Below are 13,998 nucleotides of genomic sequence, written 5' to 3' on the forward strand. Positions count from 1 at the left end.
GCTCCTCCAGAAGGAGATAGGAGGCGAGGCCCCCTACCCCTACAGGAGCCTCAGGTGGGGGGATGCCTCAGACACTCTTGGCAAGCATGGCGGGATTACGGTGCGGATCCCTGGACGGTGACAATCCTGAGGGAAGGTTACAGACTACCCTTCTTAGTGGAACCTCCCCCTCTTATTCCAGCCCTTCAGGCGGAGTGGCTGATTCCCAAGGACCCCTTGAAACGGGCTGCTCTACAGGAACAAGTGTTGGCCATGATCTCCAAGGGAGCGTTGGAACTAGTCGAAGAGCCCGGCCCGGGGTTCTACAGCAGGCTCTTCCTAGTGGAAAAGGCGACAGGGGGATGGAGACCAGTAATAGACCTGTCGGCTCTCAACAAGTTTGTGGCGAAAACCGAGTTTAAGATGGACACTGCCAAGACAGTGTTGGCCACCTTGAGGGAAGGGGACTTCATGATATCCCTGGACCTCAAGGATGCCTACTTCCAAATCCCCGTCCATCCCTCCAGCAGGAAGTTCCTCAGGATAAAGTGGGATTCCTGAGTGCTACAATTCAAGACAATTTGCTTCGGGCTGTCGACGGCTCCTCAAGTGTTTACAAGAGTCTTCAAGACAGTCTCCGTATGGGCTCACGAGCAGGGCATCCGTCTGATCCGGTACCTGGACGATTGGTTGCTTCTTTCAGCCTCAAAGGAAGAATTGAAGGAACAAGGCAGGAAGTTACTTCGTCTCTGCGAGCAGTTGGGTATCACGGTCAACGTAGCGAAGTCCTAGCTGATCCTCTCCACCAAGATGACCTACTTGGGGATGGTCTTTGACACCCAGCTAGTGAGAGCATTCCCTTAGTTGGAGAGGTTGGAGAACCTAGACCTTGTTCTGCAACCCTTTCTGTTGGACCTGCCCAGGAGGGCAAAGGATTGGCAGAGGTTGTTGGGCCACTTAGTGTCCTTGGAAAAGTTAGTGCCACAAAGGGAGACTCAAACTTCGAGCGGTGCAGTGGAACCTGAAAGAGCATTGGACCCTGAAAGAGCATTGGACCCAGGGGAGAAACCCCCACAAACTGGTTCCGGTCTCCCCAGAAGTGAAGGTAGCCTTGCAGTGGTGGCACGACAGGAGGAACACCGCGCTGGGGATGCCCTTTGCCCCCGACCCTCCGGAAGTCCTATAGTTTACGGATGCGTCGAAGGAAGGTTGGGGCGCTCACCTACTCGACCAATCGACAAAGGGAAAATGGTCAAGCGAAGAAGCAAAGCACCACATAAATGTGCTAGAGATGATGACTGCGCTGAGAGCGAGTCGAGAATTCGTTCATCTCCTCCGGGGGAACACGGTAGCGTTGATGTGCGACAACGCCACAGTAGTAGCCTACGTAAAGAAGAAAGGGGGTCTAAAGTCGAAAGAGCCATGTTCGTTATCGACGGAACTTCTGGAATGAGCAGCAGAAGAAGGGATCGAGTTCACAGCAAGGTTCATCCCGGGAAAGAGGAACGTCCTGGCGGACGGCCTCAGCAGAGTAGGCCAAGTAATAGGGTCAGAGTGGACTCTACATCCAAGCACAGCTCAGTCAGTCATACTGAAGTGGGGTTCCCCAGTAGTAGACTTATTCGCCACACGTCTGAACGTCCAACTCCACGTGTTCTGTTCTCCAGTTCCAGATCCGTCAGCGGCGTTCGAGGACGCCTTCCAGTTCCCTTGGGACGGCCTCGATGTGTACGCTTTCCCCCCCTTCGGAATGATATGTCAAGTCCTCAACAGAGTACGGAGAACAGCCAACCTTCAGATGACTTTGGTCGCGCCTTGGTGGCCGGAGAGGGAGTGGTTCGCAGACCTAAAAGAACTGGCCCTTCTTCCTCCTTGGCTTCTCCCGGACAGACCGAACCTTCTTCGTCAACCCCACTTCCAAAGGTTTCACGAAAACCCTCGGTCCCTCCGCCTTCACGCCTGGAGGTTATCGAGCGGCTTCTGAAGAAGGATGGATTCTCATCGAGGACCGCGACGAGGATGTCAGGTTACTTAAGGCGGTCCTCTATCGCTGTCTACCAAGCAAAATGGGCAGTCTTCTCGAAATGGTGCACTTCCCGTAATATCAAGCCCTTGGGGGCCTCGATCCACGACGTGGCGGACTTCCTGGTGTATCTCAGGGACGATTTGGGCTCGTCCATTCCGGCAATAAAGGGAGTGAGGGCATGGTTACGTCAAGTCTTCCTCCTGAAGGGCATTGACTTGGGATCCTCTCGGCACATCTCGATGCTCACCAGGAGTTTTGAGCAGTCGTGCCCCCCACAGGAGGTGAGGGTACCGCAGTGGGACCTAGCCATAGTACTCAAAGCCCTGTCAGAACTTCCCTTTGAGGCCCTCAAGGACATCCTGGATAAGGATCTCACCCTCAAAACGGTCTTCCTCTTAGCCCGGGCTTCAGCGAAGAGGGTTAGTGAGTTGCACGGATTATCGTATGAAGTTTCACACTCAAAAGGCTGGCGGGAAGCCTCCTTTCAGTTCGTCCCTAACTTTGTGGCCAAAACACAGAACCCAGCCTGTTGGGATCCTTGGTTCGAGGGCTTTTCGGTCAGCAATTCCTAGGTCAGACAACCCTAAAGACTTACTCTTATGCCCTGTCAGAGCAGTAAGAAAATACCTTGAAAGGACCTCCAGGCTTCGACCGGAGATCAAGAGCTTATTCGTTTCAACTGGTCAAGTGAAGAAACCAGTCTCTAAGAACTCAATCTCCTTTTGGTTGCGACAAGTAATAAAGAGAGCTTACGAGGTTTCGGGAATCCCTCTTCCAGGTAGACCAAGGTCTCATGATATTAGGGGTCTAGGCACCTCCCTGGCGTTTGAGAAGAACATGGCCGTGGGCCAGATTCTGAAAGCGGGTACCTGGTCCAGACAGTCCACTTTCACGGAACATTACCTGAAGGACTGCTCTAGGAAATCCTGGGACGGGTTCAACCTTGGCCCAGTCATATCAGCCCTGCAAAAGATTTAAAGGTCATGGCCCCAGGGAAACTGGGGGTGGTAAGCCATGAGACACAGGTTCATCCCTTACCTTTCCCCCCTATCATCCTTTCCCTTACCCTTAATCCCCAGCATGGATGTGAATCAAGAGGCCCTGGTGGCCAGGATATACGTCTTCAACAAGAAATACGTCTCAGAAGTAATGGTTCAGAGGTAAGCCACTTAGATACTAGGTTAGTTTTTTGGGTAGTTTCCCCTATTTTCATTCAGCTTATAGTAGGGGTCATCGGAACCTAGTTCCCCTTCGAGGTGCCCCCTTTTTCGCCCGATCGTGCTCCTAACCGTCAGACCCTAGTCCCTGCAGGACACTCCCTCCTCCTAAAGTTTAAGTCTCCTAAGAAAGTAGTTCTAGGGAAGTACTCTGTGTTGGAACAAATAACAAATTTTTAAGTAATTTGTATTTTTCCTAACATACTTACCTAGAACTACTTTCGGGTTATGGCCCGCCCATCCTTCCCCGAGGGTCCTGCAGGGTTGAGAAGAATCCTTTTTGGCAACGAAACTTACTGAGGAGCACGACCTAATCTAGCACACTCTCTGACCCTGGGTCGCCTCAGGGCGCGTATCATTCCGCCTGAGGTCACCCATAGAAAATGGGAATAGGGTAAACTACACAAAATTCTGGTCGGTTGGGAAGAGCTACCAGTAACTCCTAGGTAAGTATGTTATGAAAAATACAAATTACTTAAAAATTTGTGATATCTTCACAATTTTACCACATTTTCAATGCTTTCCGTGGGGACGTTGACAAGTATATTAACATAAATTACACTAAGCTACACAAGGGAAATGGTTATTACCTGCAGTAGTTAATGCCATCTTGCAGAGAGACTCATGGTGCTGTGCCCAAAGAGAGGGGAAGGTGAAGAAAGGAAAAATGGTCAGACATACTTTCATTCATCCCAGACTTACCCTGAGTAACAAATGCCTTCAACCAACTGCTACCCGTCCAATAAGGAGCCCAAGGTACAGTACTTACTTTAAACCCCTTGTCAAGTGGCCACCACAGGACAAATAGAAAACTTATCGAGTCTCCTGTTGGTCACGTCTTGTAGGTAATGAGCTGTGAGAATAGTTTGATGTTTCCAGAAAGCTGCTTGTAAATCTTGTGAAACGGAGAGATTGCGTCTGAATGCCAGCGATACCCCTTACATCGTGAGCTCTAGGTTTACGAGGTGGAGGGCATTCAGGATTGACAGCTTGGTCAAAGACCTTATGGATCCAGGCTTAAACAAAGTTTTTAGTGATTCTCCTTATAATTTTACCCGAGTAACAAACAACAATGGTAGTCGAGGTCGGGTTGCTGCTGTACGCTTAAGGTAGTACCTCAAACTCCATACTGGGCATAGTAACAATTGATCTGGATCATTGGTTACAGAACGTACTCAACATGAAAAGGTCCAAATCTAAGGTCTAGTACCCCCCGGATTTTGAGTCTGCAATAAACTCAGGGATGAAGCCGAGAGTCACTTCCCGTCATCTCCTTGAATGGGGGACGTTGTACGAGAGACCATGAAGTTCACTGACTTTTAGCTGATGCTAAAGCAAGTAGGAGCACTGCTGTTTTCAAAATGACATTCCGGTCTGTTGCATGACACAAGGTTCAAAGGTAGGTCCTTTGAAGGACTTCAAGACAGACCACATTCCAAGGAGGAGGTCTTATCTCTGATTGGGGACAAGAGATATAACTTCGTATAAGTAGGGAAAGTTTAAATGAAGAGGAAAGATCCACCTCATTCAGTCTAAAGGCTAGGGTTAAAGCTGGGCGGTAGCCTTTCACCGCTGAGACAGAGGTGTTTTTCCTCCTAAAGGTAAATTAGAAACTCCGCTATTACAGGAATACAGTAGAGGCATTGAGGGAAGAGCTATCCCTTCCACAACACAAACTGTAAAAGAAATTCTATTTCGCCTGATATACTGAGGCAGAGGACTATCGTGTAAGTGACCAGACATCAGTTTTGCAGCTTGTTGAGAAATTCCTCTCAGAAAGAGAAGATGCTGGATAACGGTCAGGCGTGAAGCTGTAGAGATGGAATCGCCCTGTGAAAGATGAAAGATGTGTGGTTGTTTGAGTAGATCGTGTCATGGGGGTAGTTCTGTCGGGAGATCTAGGAGTAGTTGAAGAAGGTCCAAGAACCACTCTGCCTTATGCCAAATTGGAGCAATGAGGGTCATCAGTAGATTGTTGGAAACTTTGTTGAGCAGTCTCCTCATCAGACAGAGCGGGGGAAAGGCATAGACATAGATGTTGTCCCACCGTTGTTGGAATGCATCTTGCCATAGAGCTTGATCCGGGACTGGGGAACAGTACAACGGAAGCCTGCTGTTCAGGGACACTGCAAACAGATCCACAGTCGGGGAACCCCACAAAGTCAGAGGATGCAGAGATCATTCGGAGCCCACAATCTGAGTAGCCCTGCTCAGGTTGTCTGCAAGCACATTCCTCTTGCCCGGAATGACCACCGAAGAATCTCTACAGCAAGCTGACATAGGGGCAGTGAAAAGTTACCTCTTTGCTTGTTTATGTAAGCCACTACTGTGGTGTTGTTGCTGTTCATCAACACCATAGAGTGACCCACCAGTAATTGATAGAACTGCTGAAGAGCTAAAAAGGCTGCTCTTATTTCCAAGAGATTATGTGGTGGTACTTTTCAGACTAGGACCATAGACCTGAGACCGTATGTTGTAGTAAGTGAGCTCCCCAACCCTCCTTTGATGCATCTGTGAAGAACAATAAGTCCGGAGGGGAACTAGGAGATCTTGGCCTTTGCGGAGGTTTTCCTCTGCCACCCACCAAAGAAGATCCATCACTTGGTTCTGTGATATGTGGATCAGTGCATCTGGGGAATCTGAGTGTTGGTTCCATGATGTTTTCAATTGCCACTATAGGGATCTTGTCCTGAGATGGCTATTGGGAACTAACTGTATCAGGGAGGTTAAATGGCCTAGGATGCTCAACCAACATCGAGCCGGTAGAATCTTCAGTTTGAGGAAAGGTTTTGCCACTTCTTTTAGTCTAAGAATTCTCTTGTCTGATGGGAAGACTTTCTGCAAGTTGGTGTCTATAACCATGCCAAGATAAACCAGCCTTAGAAATGGAAGCAGAGAAGACTCCCGGAGATTTATCATGATCACAGATCCTGACTAAACTCCAGAAGCTTGTCTCAGTGATGGAGAAGGATCATCTCTGAGTCTGCGAGAACTATCCAGTCATCGAGATAACAAAGCAGAAGAATGCCATTTCTGTGAGCCCAAGATTACACCAAGGACAACACCCTGGTGAAGACTTGAGGAGCTGTCGAGAGACCGAAACAACGAACTTTGAACTGGTAAGGAATGTTCTACTGTACAAACCTGAGATACTTCCTTGAAGATGGATGGATTGGGATCTAGAAGCAAGCATCTTGGAGATCTAATGTACACACATAGTCTCTTGGGCATATTACCTGAATAACAGTGTCTGCCGTCTCCATTCTGAACGGAGTTTGTTGGACAAACTTGTTCAGATGAGAGAGATGTATAACTGGTCTCCAATCTCCAGGCACCTTTTTTACAAGAAAGAGTCAACTGTAGAAGCCTGGAGACCAGTCGAGAACCAATCTCCAGGCACCTTTTTTACAAGAAAGAGTCAACTGTAGAAGCCTGGAGACCAGTCGAGAACCTCTTAAAGACTGCCCTTCTGCAGAATGGTCTGAACCTCGGCTTGAAGACCCAGTTCTTTTATGGACCCCTTCGTATAAGAAAATGGAATTGGATTCCGAGTCAGAGGAGGGAGAGAATGTGTGAATGGGACGCAATAACTTGAACTGATCACAGCGTCCGTAAAGGGATTGGTCCCATGATGCTGCCACCTCAACCAGAGGCATTGGAAGCATCCTCCCACTGATAGTTGGTTGGGGGGATTGCCCTCACTAGCGGGAGTGACCTCCTCGGCTACCCCCTCTACCTCTCTTCTTTCATCGAAACGGTTTGGATCCTCTCTGGTCTCTGGACTGAAAAGGGTGTTTGGGAACCACAAGAGGTCCGGAAGACCTAGAAGTCGATGGGTTGGGGGAACTGTGATGACTTCTGGGAGGTTGTGGATGCCTACCGTAGGACCGAGATGTCATGACCCTGTGAAGGATTTCGTCATTAGAAGATTTTCTCCAATGATCAGCTGCCTTCTCTACTTCCTCAGGAGAGAAGAAAGAAGAACCTTCGATTGTCGAGTTTCTCAAACGTGATATCTTTACCTTCAGCACCTGCTTGTGGAAACAACCTATTGTATTATTGTATCCCAATATTCAAGGATGGCATTAGCCTATACATTAACTGCATGGTGCAACAAAAACTCCAACATATGGGTCCTCGATAACAAGAAGGATTCCAAGGACTTCCTTGTGGATTCTTTAGATAAGTCTTCGGAACTGCATGATTCGTTCTAATGCCCCAAACCATAGATCGAGCCAAGAAGCAGTCTGAGTGGCCTACTTCACAACTCTTTCTATGTTTAGTAGCTTCGATGCCAAGAGGGAAGCTCTCAAGGAAGAGAGTGTCTGAGAAGGATTACCCCTAGTCAGCTGTTTGACAGAGGGGTTGAGAGTCAGAGTTGAATAAGGTTCGTTCTCGATCGCATAATACTTCCTTTGAAGTACAGTATAAAAAGAAGTGGGAGAGACCGAGAAGTTCCAGGTATCTGCGAGATAGCGTTCCTTCTAGCGGCTGTCAGGCCCTTCAACCAGGGTAAAGCCACACTAGTCTTAGGAGGCCTCTGAGTATCAAAGATCTGGTCAAGGACCATTTCTTTGCCCTCCTGGGAAGTCGTACCAGGATCCAGCAAGCTATTGAAGGATCTCACGCAGGCTAAAACCTGCCAAAAGGCGTGCTCAAAGTCCTTTAGTTCGTGTTCTGTATGGAAGTTGGGACAAGCCACTCTTTGGAGAAATTCTTCATCAGTGTCCACTCCATCATCTAACTTAAAGCATTCATCCATGGAAGTCTGGGTAAGGTTAAAGTCATCAACCGCATCATGAAAAGGATCCCTCTCAGGGGAACCTGCCTCTAAATCTTGTATGTGTGGATCCTTGATCTTAGTATTCTTTGGGACTGTTTTAGAGTCTATCGACTTTTTCGGTGGAGGAAAATGCTTATCCAAGATCGAGGATTTTGAAATAGCTTGAGGTTTCCTCGAAATACCAGACTTAGGGAGAGGAGATTTGGCGGGAATTTCTTTTGGGGATCCAAGATCTCTGTTATTGTGGGGTTGAACAAGATCCATATGATTAGTATAAGTTGTCTTCTTCCTCCGTTCAGAGATTAGTTTGTGGAAATTCCTACCCGGAGTTATTGGAAGTCGCTGCAGACATGCATCTAATACTGAAGAAACTCTGCTCTTAGCGCTGGGTTTGGACATAGAACTCGGCGCTAATGAATAGCCCTCCTTGGATCTAAGTGACCTTCAATGTGAGAGAAAGCCGACGACAAACTCTCCATGAGATACGCGGGGTACCCCTGATTTGAGAAGGACGAGGCTTAGGTGGAAAGGCCAACGCAAAGGACTTTTGTAGGTCTGATAACAGAGTGTCATACCAAGAAGGAAGCTCTCTTCTTTTCGAAAGGTCCGAGGTTTTCTTCGGAAGACAAGGAGGTGGAGAACATTTGTGAATCGGAGGATGTTCAGATGTCCACTGTATCTTAGGAGAGAGTCTCTGTGGCATAGAGAGATATTCCTTAGTTATTCTACGGGGTCTGTTAGGAGATATAGGAACCCCCACAAACTTTTTTTTGGGTTCTTTAAACCCTTCAGGAAAGAGAATTGGTCTACCGCTAGAGGTGGTCACAGCGGCAATTTTCAGCTTGGGTGTAGGAATTGATTTCGCCATAGGAGGTTGTGAAACACATGTGAAATTGGGAGAATTACTCATGAAAACGCGAGAATCATGCTGAAACGAGAGCAATTCATGAGCAGAAACTTCCAAATCATGACGGGAACAATGGCAAACAAGAAGAGGAAGCCCTATGGAAACCTGATGAACTAGAGGATGACAAACATTCGCCACAGGCGACAATAGAGGTCTCAGAACCTGAGTGACTGGAAGCACTGCGCAGTCGAACGCGCTTCCTTCAAAGGGGAAGAAGAAATCCCAAGGACGGCAAAGCCTGCAAAACATCTGATGTAGAGAAGGGCATCTCAGCGGCAGAAGAAGTAGTTTCTCTAGGGCAAGCAACATCACCCTCATGTCCGTGAGATCCCCCAGTAGTTAGCGTTCCTACTCGGTCTTTCCCTGGAGGAAGATTGTTGAGAAGGAGCTTTGGAAAGAGGTGAGAGAGAGTGCAAAGAAGAGGAAACGCGATCGTTTCGTCTCCAAGTTAGACTCTTAAAGAGAACGATCGCTCTTAGTCTTCTTCCTGTGCTTCCCAAACTTTTTCTGCTGGGAGGCAGACCACTCCCTACACACGTCACAAGGCAAGCCTTGCTCGCAACAGCACCCCCTACTTATCGGACACAAAGAATGTGGTCGGTGTCTACCGACGACATGAAAGTCGCGCAAGTACGATCTCTAGAACCAGGCCACGTTCGCACGATATCGTCAATTAAGCACAATGACACTTGAAAAAGAGAAAGTAAATGTAAAATGAGCGCAAACCAATAATGTTTGCCAATGTCTATGGCAATGTTGAGGAGGAGAGAGAGGAGACGTCCGCTCTCTACAAGCCAAAAAGAAAAAGTGGCTAGTTCATCACACCGTGACCATGAGTTATATACAGGTGGTTGGTACCAATAGCCACCCCAGCCCAAGTTATGGGTAGGGTTACCACCTCACACCAAAAGTCTAATTGGCTACCTTCCAGCTTTGACGAATATATTCATATATGAATAATGGAAGGTTTGTTAGTTTGATGAATAAGTGTCATTTATGAGATAAATTATCGGGGCAGATGAAAGACATAAAAAGACCGTATTTTCAAAATACACAAAAAAAATATATATATTTCTTATACAAACATGAAAAATTTGAAAATAATTTGTATTTTTCCATACGATACAAACCTGTAGCTATATTTATTAGGGATTATCTTTCAGCGAAGTTGAGTCTTTACGCAAGGTGGCAACTACCCAACCTGTTAGTTAGGGGGGTTAGTGAGGGGTAATTGGGGTTGTCAGCTACCCATCTCACTCGCACACTAGTGTATTCCAACCACTTATGATTGCAGACAGGACTTATATGGGGGACAGGTGATGGCGGAACAATTTGTATAAATGACTACAGGTTTGTATCGTTAGGAAAAATGCAAATTACTTTCAAATTTATCATATGTTCCGACACTCCAACAAACCTTACGCTATTTTTTAGGGATGACTCGCACATTAGGAGGGTTCAAGTTCGACCATTGACTTGGGGTTTTCCCGTACATGCTTGACCTGTAACTGACACCTCGCTAAAATCTTGTGCAAAGCACAGATAGTGGCCTGAACAACCTGTGTGTCTCTGAAAACTAGCAATGTGACAGTCTTGGTAAGATATTCCGAGTATAAATAGGAATGTTACATACAGACATAGACGTTTCAAAATACCCACCTCACGGGGAGTATCGGGGATGCAGACAAGTATTAATTCTATACAGTACTAGGTTACACAAGAGCAATGGTTATTACCTGCAGATAGGTGAGGCCAGCATGCAGAGGACTGATGGTGCTGTAACCCCAAGCCTAGGGAACGATGAAGGAGCCAACCATTCCTTAACATTCATCCTAGATTAATCTCAGGTAACCTTTTCCTTCAACCATCTGCTATTTAACCATCAAGGAGCCTAAAATATAAAAACCTTGTTGTGCAGCCACCACAGGACCAATGAAGAACATGTCCAATCTCCTGTGGGTCACGTCTTGCAGATAGTGGTCGGTGAAGGTCGTTTGATGCTTCCACACACCCGCTTGCAGTATCTGCGTCACAGAATAGTTACGTTTAAATGCCAGGGTCGTACTTATGCTTCTGACAACATAGGCTCTAGGTCGCCGAGCAGGAGGAGGACAAAGAAACAGTACAAGTGAATCTTTGTCAAGGAACAATGCATACAAAAACAAATGTTACTTCTTCCTTCTGCTGAGTCAATCTTGCAGGTTATTTTCTTTAGAATTAGAAGGCTGGAATCCACTTGGCATTGAATGTCTACTTCTCAGTGGCTCAATCTTGAAGGCTGCCATACCCATGTCCAGGCACTTCTGTTCCACTATCCCGGTACAAAGGAACAGTGCAAGTGAATCTTTATCAAGGAACACTACATACAACAAGTGTTACTTCTCGCCTCTGCTGAGTCAATCTTGAAGATTAGGTTCCCTTTAGATCTGGAAAGCTGGAATTCACATGGTATTGACTGCTAGTATCTTAATGGCTTTCGATCTCAATGGCTGCCATACATTAGTCCAGGCACTTCCGTTCCACTATTCAAATACAAAGAAATCTTCTCCAAGGGACATATCATACTAGAAGAAGCCAGGCTTGTTTCTTTTGCATTTGTTCACCTGACCAAGAAATGGTACAAGTGAATCTTTGTCAAGAAACAATGCTTACAAAAAGTGTTACTTCTTCCTTCTGCTGAGTCAATCTTGTAGATTAATTTCTTTAGATTTGTAAAGCTGGAATCCACTTGGCATTAACTGTCTGCCTCTCAGTGTCCCGTAATCTTGATAGCTGCCATACCCTACCCAGGCATTTCTATTCCAACTATTCCAATACATATGAATCTTCGCCAAGGGACACAGCATACTAGAAGAAGTCAGACTTGTTTCTTCTGCATTCGTTCATCTGACAGAGAAACAGTTCAAGTAAATCTTTGTTAAGGAACAATGCATACAAAAACAAGTGTTCCTTCTTCCTTCTGCTGAATCAATCTTGCAGGTTATTTTCTTTAGAATTGGAAAGCTGGAATCCACTTGGCATTGAATGTTTGCCTCTCAGTGGCTCTTAATCTTGAAGGCTGCCATACTCTAGTCCAGGTACTTCCATTCCACATATATATATATATATATATATATATATATATATATATATATATATATATATATATATATATATATATATATATATATATATATATATATATATATATATATATATATATACTCTGCAAATGCAAACTCGATACTCTTTTCCAAAATTACGGTTATATCAGTAATATGTTTACATAATTCATTAGCTACTAAATATAGTTTTAAAAAAAATATTTATGAACATAAAACTTCGAAATGCTTGGACGGCATGACACTTCTGTATGTTACAAAGCTACACAAGTAAAGAAAACACAACTCTCGTATTCAAAGACTTTGCGGAGAAAAATGTGCTACCTATTTGCGACAGTGATTTGCATTGAAAGTCAAAGTAAATTGTCAAAATAATCATTCATGAAGGCTCATTTGCACGTTACTAATCACCGCATCATAGATGCATTGGAACACTTGAGTGGTAGTGCTCTTCTACCCACGGATAATAAAACTAATATTCAATAATCATTCATATACTTAACGCTTCCGTAATATGGCTAAAAAATAATTAAGAACAGGTAGCCAATACGGTTAAAATTAGATCATATATTTGAAACATGCAGTCTTTTTTTGTTATGATTGAAGACTATTTCTCAATTACTACTCTCTTGTTGACTCGAGAATCACACGGTGCAGTATATATATATATATAGCTTATTGCCTTATTCTATGTTTGGGTTCCCCCAGGTCCCTCAGAGAGAGAGAGAGAGAGAGAGGGGGGGGGATGAGGTAGGGGGGGGGGATGGGGTAGGGGGGAACAGGAAGAATGAGGAGGGAGGGGTAGAGTGGAATGGCAAAGAAAAGCCATTTTTTTTGTCTGAAAAAAGTGAGGTGAAGTAACAAAGGATAACATGCGTCTCACCATTAAATATGCTTGAGGAGACCTTGAGGTGTGTAAGAATGCTGGTGGCCAATAGTACAATACTTTGTAATATCCAATCGAAATGAAATAACGACCCTACCATAATATAAAATTAAATGATATAACAGTACAAAAACATATGTATATAAAAAAGTTCACCATCTCGAAAAAGTTTAATAAAAATTGCAAAATCATTCGAAACACACGATGGTCTACAAACAGACCGACTGATAACTAAACTCTTGAGAGTCAGACAGGAACGAAGCCAAGACAGAAAACGACAAAAACAACCCGAGGATAAGTCATCAAAGTAAAGGAGTAAGAGTAATTAACAGACTGATGGACAAACGTCCCCCGCCCCCTTGCGTCCGTTATGGAAACGGACCTTACGCCACTGTGCTTTGCAAGTATCCGAGCAAAGACACATCGAGTGACAACAGTTAAAACATCACTCGTTGCTAACTCGTTGCGTATGTTGTCAATCGATACAAAGGATGGAGTGGAAACACAACTCAGTAAGTTGGTAAGTAACCAAGTTCTGGCACAAAGAAACGAACGCGACCCTCTTTCCACACCTTGGCTTACTTTACATAAGTGCGCCAACCACTCCCACACCTCGACCTACTTACCTTTCTTCATTTCCTCCTCGGCGCTGGGACCTTCCTCCTCCTCCCTCTCCTCCCCCTCCTCGCCAACCTGCTGCCCCATTTCACTCCACCTGAGTAAAATGACACAACCCGTCTGAACAACGTAGGATTGAAAACAACGAACCCCTATCGACGGTAATTCTTACCTTGTATTATTAACTAAACAATGAGCACTCGGGAATAAATTTCTACGATCATTTGACCAAAATCAATACGGTTTCAAGTTGGGATACCCTTCGTATATCAGATTCTTTTTATTTTTTTTAATTGGGACAAAGAAAAAGTTCTGATGTTTAACGGAATGCTTAATGAGTTTGTCGAGACGATTCTATAAGCAAATGGAGAAGCTCCAGTTCTCTGGCAATTTTCTTGATTTTCATGTATGTCAGAAAAATCATCAGAATAATAAATGGAATAAGAAACGACATATAGATTGGGATTCATATCTTTAAATA

Source organism: Palaemon carinicauda, chromosome 38 (assembly GCF_036898095.1).
Source record: "Palaemon carinicauda isolate YSFRI2023 chromosome 38, ASM3689809v2, whole genome shotgun sequence".
NCBI lineage: Eukaryota > Metazoa > Arthropoda > Malacostraca > Decapoda > Palaemonidae > Palaemon > Palaemon carinicauda.